Source organism: Salmo salar, chromosome ssa07 (assembly GCF_905237065.1).
Source record: "Salmo salar chromosome ssa07, Ssal_v3.1, whole genome shotgun sequence".
NCBI lineage: Eukaryota > Metazoa > Chordata > Actinopteri > Salmoniformes > Salmonidae > Salmo > Salmo salar.
This window is the reverse complement of record NC_059448.1, coordinates 32,480,754-32,488,673: the sequence shown is the minus strand read 5'-3', so window position 1 is coordinate 32,488,673 and position 7,920 is coordinate 32,480,754. Positions and strand designations below refer to the sequence as shown.

Sequence of the window (7,920 nt, the reverse complement as noted above, 5' to 3'; positions counted from 1 at the left end):
TTCTAGGGAGCCCTGCATGAAAACGTTTTATACAATTTACAACATTTAAACATACAACGTAATAAAAGCATAACATGCTACAATCAATTTAAGAAGCAAACACATTCCTCAACAATGTGGTCCTCAATTAACAAATCAAACTGCCCTAGAGGCACCAGAGCATCAAGGTGTGGAGAGCTCTGCAGTTATTACTGTGCATTTGGAAAGTATTCAGACCCCTTCCAAATGTTATGTTACAGCCTTATTCTAAAATGTATTAAATTAATTATGTTCCTCATCAATCTTCACATAATACCTCATAATGACAAAGCGAAAACAGGTTTTTAGAATTTTATTTACTTAAGTTTTCAGACCCCTTGTTATGAGATTCGAAATTGAGCTCAGGTCCATCCTGTTTCCATTGTTCATCCTTGAGATGTTTTTAAAACTTGATTGGGGTCCACTTGTGGTAAATTGGACATGATTTGGAAAGAAATCTATATCTGTCTATATAAGGTCCAACAGTTGACAGTGCATGTCAAAGCAAAAGGTCAAAGGAACTGTCCGTAGAGCTCCAAGACAGGATTGTGTCGAGGCACAGATCTGGGGAAGGGTACCAAAACATTTCTGCACCATTGAAATTCCCCAAGAACACAGTGGCCTCCATAATTCTTAAATGGAAGAAGTTTGGAGCCACCAAGACTCTTCCAAGAGCTGGCCGCCCGGCCAAAATGAGCAATCGGGGGAGAAGGGCCTTGATCAGGGAGGTGACCAAGAACACAATAGTCACTCTGACAGAGCTCCAGAGTTCCTCTGTGGAGATGGGAGAACCTTCCAGAAGGACAACCATCTCCAATCAGACCATTGTGGTGGAGAGGCCAGACAGAAGCCACTCCTCAGTAAAAGGCACATGACAGCCCGCTTGGAGTTTGCCAAAAGGCACCTAAAGGAGAAACAAGATTGTGTGGGGATGTTTTTCAGCGGCAGGGAATGGGAAACTAGTCATGAAAACCTGCTCCAGAGTGCTCAGGACCGCAGACTGGTGCGAAGGTTCACCCTCCAACAGGACAACGACCGTAAGCACACAGCCAAGAAAATGCAGGAGTGGCTTGAGTGGCCCAACCAGAGTGGCCCAACCAGAGTGGCCCAGCCAGAGTGGCCCAGCCAGAGTGGCCCAGACTTGAACCCGATTGAACATCTCTGGAGAGACCTGAAAATAGCTGTGCAGCAACGCTCCCCATCCAACCTGACAGAGCTTAAGAGGATCTGCAGAGAAGAATGGGAGGAACTCCCCAAATACAGGTGTGCCAAGCTTGTAGCGCCATACCCACGAAGACTGGAGGATGTAATCCCTGCTTCAAAAAAGTACTGACTAAAGGGTCTGAATACTTATGTAAATGTGATATTTCCATTTAATTTTTTTATACATTTGCAAAAATTTCGAAAATCCTGGTTTTGCTTTGTCATTATGGGGTATTGTGTGTCGATCGATGGGGGGGGGATAAGGCTGTAACCTAACAAAATGTTGAAAAAGTCAAGGGGTCTGAATACTTTCTGAATGCACTGTATGTGTCTACTGAATTCTGTCCATCAATGAATTGCCCATCCCCTGCTCCTAAGCTTTGCCACTCTTCTTGCATTTAGGGGGAGGCTGGGAATCATGGTCTGAAGGGAGTGCGTGGGGGGTCAGGGCACAAGGGGGACAGAGGACCCCTGGGCCTCCCCGTAAGTACAACACAGTCCTCCATCCTGTGAAGTCATCTCACCACCCCAACCTTGTCCTTTCAGCCCCTGATCTACTTCCTGCTCTTTGTATGCATTCCTGCACAGCATGTATTTATATGTCTCTTTTGTGTCTGTGTCAGTTTGTCTGTCTGTCTCCTCCTGTGTTCGTCTTTCTCTCTCTCATTCGCCTGCTTGTGCCGACAACAGTTCAACCTCCCTGTGACGTTTTGTTGTATTTCCCCAATGTCCCAATAATGACTTTCAACAATAAGTGTCCGTTTCACTGTGTTCATCTCTTGTACTAATCCCGCCTTGTTCATGTGACTCATAACTCCATAACGGCACAGGGAGCCAGGTGAGTTTCATGTGACCCAGCTTCACCTCCCCAGTCCCTCCACATGTACTGTATCCTGGAACCTATTGTTGAAAGCCTCCATCCACTGAATGCATATTCTGTTCCGCTATCTTTATAGACAAGAAAAGGTTATGTATACTGCTTTAATTCAATATTGAAAATGGAATTGCCCTCTTTTAAAGCCAACACCAATATTCAGAATGGCTTTCAGTCTTAAAGGTTCAAAGCCCCCAGTTGCAGGAACAAGACTGATAACTACAAAGTGTTGAAAACGTTCAACAGGGATGCAAGCCCATGTTGACTCCAATGCTTTCCACAGTTGTGTCAGGTTGGCTGGATGTCCTTTGGGTAGTGGACCATTCTTGATACAAACGGAAAACTGTTGAGCGTGAAAAACCCCAGCAGTGTTGCAGTTGTTGACACAAACCAGTGCGCCTGGCACCTACTACCATACCCCCATTCAAAGGCACTTAAAAAAACAATTTCTTAGGATAGGGGGCAGCATTCGGAATTTTGGATGAAAGCGTGCCCAAAGTAAACTGCCTGCAACTCAGGCCCAGAAGCTAGGATATGCATATAATGGATAGAAAACACTCTAAAGTTTCCAAAACTGTTAAAATAATGTCTGTGAGTATAACAGAAATGATATGGCAGGCGAAACCTGAGGAAAATCCATTATTTTGAAATGGCTGTTTTTCCAATGAAAGCCTATCCACCATTTAAAGGGCTTCCACTAGTTGTGAACAGTCTTTAGACATTGTTTCAGGCTTTTATTCAGAAAAATGAGGGAGAATGACCACATTGAGTGAGTGGACCCTGGGATGTCCCCAGAGCTGGTTACTGCGCGCAACCGCGAGTGCGCCTTTCTTGTTTTTCTTTTATATTGACGACGCTATTTTCCGGTTGAAATGTTATCAATTATTTCGGCTAAAAACAACCTGAGGAATGATTATAAACATCATTTGACATGTTTCTACAAACTTTACGGATACTATTTGGAATTTTTGTCTGCCCGTTGTGACCGCATTTGAGCCATGGATTACTGAACAAAACGCGCCAACAAAATGGATGTTTTTGGATATAAAGAGGGACTTTATCGAACAAAACAAACATTTATTGTGTAACTGGGAGTCTTGTGAGTGCAACCATATGAAGATCATCAAAGGTAAGTGATACATTTTATTGCTATTTCTGACTTTCGTGACTAATCTACTTGGCTGCTAACTGTTTGTAATGTTTTGTGTGCTGAGCGCTGTCCTCAGATAATCATATGGTTTGCTTTCGCCGTAAAGCCTTTTTGAAATCTGACACGGCGGCTGGATTAACAACAAGTTAAGCTTTATTTTGATGTATTGCACTTGTGATTTCATGAAAGTTAAATATTTATAGTAATTTAATTTGAATTTGGCGCTCTGCAATTTCACTGGAAGTTGTCAAGATGGGACACTAGCATCCCACTGATCCATATGAAGTTAAATATTTTGTCTTGCCCATTCACCATCTAAATGGTACACATACACAATCCATGCCTCAATTGTCTCAAAGCTTAAAATGATTCTTTAACCTGTGTCCTCCATTTCATCTACACTGATTTGAAGTGGATTTAACAAGTTAAATCAATAAGGGGATCATGGTTTTTACCTGGATTCACCTGGTCAGTCTATGTCATGGAAAGAGCAGGTGTTCGTAATGTTTTGTATACTCAGTGTATAATGACAGCAGGCATTTCAAGGTTCTTGATTGTCTGTCAATGAGTGTGCCATTAACACTCACTCATATATTATTTGTTTTTCGTGCCCAGTGCATGAGAACAAGCAGTTGCTCTGTGTTATCAACTTGAATCATCCAATATAATATTGCATTTTGTCAAGCTGCAAAATACAATGCCCTATGTCCGTTATTTGAAATGTGAAATAGGAGCTCACATTTCGGGTGGACGATAATCGACATTATGGTACAGTATATGGGAATGTAGCCTGACCAAAGTGTGGTTCTTACCCTTGTCTCCACCTCTCTACAGGGTATGGACGGGCATGTGGGTCCCTCCGGTCCAGCCGGACCAAAGGGGAACATTGTAAGTGATATTTGCAGAGTTAGCTACCACGCTAATATTAGCTACCACAATAACTTTGATAGCCTTTTGGTAGATGTGTGTTATTAAAATGTGATGCCTATTTGTGCTTGTGTCAGGGTGAGAGAGGAGCTGCAGGTGAACCCGGGCCAAGGGGGCTTTATGGACTTCCTGTAAGTGTGCTCTGATAAAATCAACAACCCCAGCCAACACTCCAATACAGTCCGAATAGCAAACACAATCTTAATATCAGTCTCTCAAGTTCTTAAGAATTTTTCATTTGGTGACAGAATTTGGCATTTACAATTACTTACTTAATTATTTACGAACTTGAAATAGAATTTGACATTACTTCAATACAATACATTTTGGTATTGTTTCAATACAATTCAATTATAGTTTCATGTATCTGAAAATACTTTATTCTGTGTTTACTTTTAGGGAGCGGCTGGAACACCTGGCCTTGATGTGAGTGAGGCAGTTCTGTCAGATTGTGATATCTGTAATTCCTATATCCCAAACTGTTTTTTATTCATTTCTTCTTCAAGAGGAGAGTAATTTCATTTCACCATGAAAGTACGCAAGTATGCACTGTATCAAAGTACATTCTGGATGTATAAGGCTGTCAAAAGTACACACGTTTTCCCCATAATGCTCTCTCTGTATCCCCTTTTGTTCTCTCTGAATCTCTTTTACTGTCCCCCTCTCTATTTCCTCCTCTCTGTTCATCCTCTTGCTTTTCTAGGGAATGTAACATTGTCATAGAGGGAACTGAACCTCCTTGGATGTTCTATCTATACCGTTCCTAGATCCGGTCTTATCAGATGCACTACCCAGGGCACCAGTATTGAACTAGAGTTGTATGTTGCAGGGGTTGCCAGGCTTAAGGGGAGAGACAGGCGACCTGGGGGAAAGAGGAGAAAAGGTAGATCTAGATATGCTACCTTAGGGAATGAATATCACCCCCATAATGTTACAAGAACTGGTGTCAATGGACAATGAGGGAAAGGAACTAAGCCTTGTAACTACAAAGTGGATTCACCAATGAATACATATTGAAAATGTTATGTAACTTTAACTGAGTGGAGTGGACATACAATTGTATGATATTTGACATAGCGCGAGTGAAATTCATTGGGTTATTGATGACAAATTATAGGTCTCAGGATACTTTCATAGTATTAATGTGCTGTAGAAATTTGTATGAGCATTTGTATGAGTCATTATGAGGGTCATACCTACTGTACATATGTTAAATTAGATGGAAGTCCAATTAACTCTTAATTCCATTATCAATTCTCTCACATCAACTTTTGTTAACCACCATTGAATAATTTGTCATCTCATTTATCAAAACCATTTGAATCAAATCACATTTTGATGCCTCCAAAAACTTTGATCGAAATATATTTTTCTTTACTTTTTTTGTAGACACTTACAGTGCCTTCGGAAAGTTTTCAGACCCATTTAATTTTTCTACATTTTGTAAGGTAACAGCCTTTAAATAGTTTTTTCCTCATCAATTTATTAACAATACCCCATAATGACACATTTTTGCAAATTTATTACTAATAAAAAACGGAAAAATCTTATTTACATAAGTATTCAGACCCTTTACTCAGTACTTTGTTGAAGCACCTTTGGCAGCAATTACTAGAGCCTCGAGTCTTCTTGGGTATGATGCTACAAGCTTGGCACACCTGTATTTGGGGAATTTCTCCCATTCTTCTCTGAAGATCCTCTCAAGCTCTGTCAGGTTGGATGGGGAGCGTTGCTGCACAGCTATTTTTAGGTCTCTCCAGAGATGTTCGATCAGGTTCAAGTCCGGGCTCTGGCTGGGCCACTCAAGGACATTCAGAGCCTTGTCCTGAAGCAACACCTGCATTTTCTTGGCTGTGTGCTTAGGGTCGTTGTCCTGTTGGAAGGTGAACTTCGCCCCAGTCTGAGGTCCTGAGCGCTCTGGAGCAGGTTTTCATCAAGGATCTCTCTGTGCTTTGATCCGTTCATCTTTGCCTCGATCCTGTCTCCCAGTCCCTGCCGCTGAAAAACATCCCCACAGCATGATGCTGCCCCCACCTGTGATGTGGTGAGGTTGGACCCAGGTGCAGAGAAGAGACCAGACAAGGAATCAGTGGTTAACCTGTTGGGGATAAGGGGGAGTATTTACATGGCCGGATAAAAAACATACCCGAATTAATCTGGTTACTACTCCTGCCCAGTAACTAGAATATGCATATAATTATTGGCTTTGGATAGAAAACACCCTAAAGTTTCTAAAACTGTTTGAATGGTGTCTGTGAGTATAACAGAACTCATATGGCAGGCAAAAACCTGAGAAGATTCCAAACAGGAAGTGGCCTGTCTGACAAGTTCTTGTTCATCTTGGCTCTGTTTATTGAAGACTGAGGATCTTTCCTGTAACGTGACACTTCCTACGGCTCCATTAGGCTCTCAGAACCCGGGAAAAAGCTGAATGATATCGAGGCAGCCCCTGGCTGAAACACATTAGCGCATTTGGATAGTGGCCTGTCAGAGGACCATCAGACTGGGGCTCGTGCACGAGGGCACGAGATGTTTTTATTTTCTCTCTCTTTGAACGTAAACACGCTTTCCCGGTTGGAATATTATCGCTTTTTTACGAGAAAAATGGCATAAAAATTGATTTTAAACAGCGGTTGACATGCTTCGAAGTACGGTAATGGAATATTTAGAATTTTTTTGTCACGAAATGCGTCGTGCTCGTCACCCTTCTTTACCATTCGGATAGTGTCTTGAACGCACGAACAAAACGCCGCTATTTGGATATAACTATGGATTATTTGGGACCAAACCAACATTTGTTATTGAAGTAGAAGTCCTGGGAGTGCATTCTGACGAAGAACACCAAAGGTAATAACATTTTTCTTATAGTAAATCTGACTTTGGTGAGTGCTAAACTTGCTGGGTGTCTAAATAGCTAGCCCTGTGATGCCGGGCTATCTACTGAGAATATTGCAAAATGTGCTTTCACCGAAAAGCTATTTTAAAATCGGACATAGCGAGTGCATAGAGGAGTTCTGTATCTATAATTCTTAAAATAATTGTTATGTTTTTTGTGAACGTTTATCGTGAGTAATTTAGTAAATTCACCGGAAGTGTTCGGTGGGAATGCTAGTCACATGCTAGTCACATGCTAATGTAAAAAGCTGGTTTTTGATATAAATATGAACTTGATTGAACAAAACATGCATGTATTGTATAACATATGTCCTAGGGGTGTCATCTGATGAAGATCATCAAAGGTTAGTGCTGCATTTAGCTGTGGTTTGGGTTTATGTGACATTATATGCTAGCTTGAAAAATGGGTGTCTGATTATTTCTGGCTGGGTACTCTGCTGACATAATCTAATGTTTTGCTTTCGTTGTAAAGCCTTTTTGAAACCAGATTAAATCGGGTACATTTTTTATCCGGCCGTGTCAATACTGCCCCCTAGCCCAAACAGGTTAACGAGAGTCTTGTCTTTAAAATGGTGTAAAATAGTCATATGTTTGAGAAATTGAAGTAATAGCATTTCTAAGGTATTTGAATAACGCGCCACGGGATTCAACTGGCTGTTGAGTAGGTGGGACGATTTCATCCCGCCGACCCTAGAGAGGTTAATAAGTGACTGTAATCGATAAGATATGAAATCACCTGAAGAGTTATATTCGGGAAATTGAAACTCAACAAACAAAATTTTATGTGGTGCCCCGAATATAAGTAACTGTGTTTGAAATGAGTCTGCCGACAGTGTGGAATGGAAGAGGTCTG

At 41.4% G+C, this 7,920-nt stretch overlaps 1 long non-coding RNA gene across 1 annotated transcript; it reads left to right on the top strand.

Annotated features, from left to right (window-relative positions):
- The first annotated feature begins 3,962 nt into the window (after nt 1–3,962).
- Nucleotides 3,963–5,389, top strand: LOC123743851 (uncharacterized). The gene is made up of 3 exons (XR_006770717.1): nt 3,963–4,133; nt 4,250–4,303; nt 4,572–5,389. It is a non-coding gene; the product is annotated as an uncharacterized lncRNA (long non-coding RNA).
- Nucleotides 5,390–7,920: the final 2,531 nt, after the last annotated feature.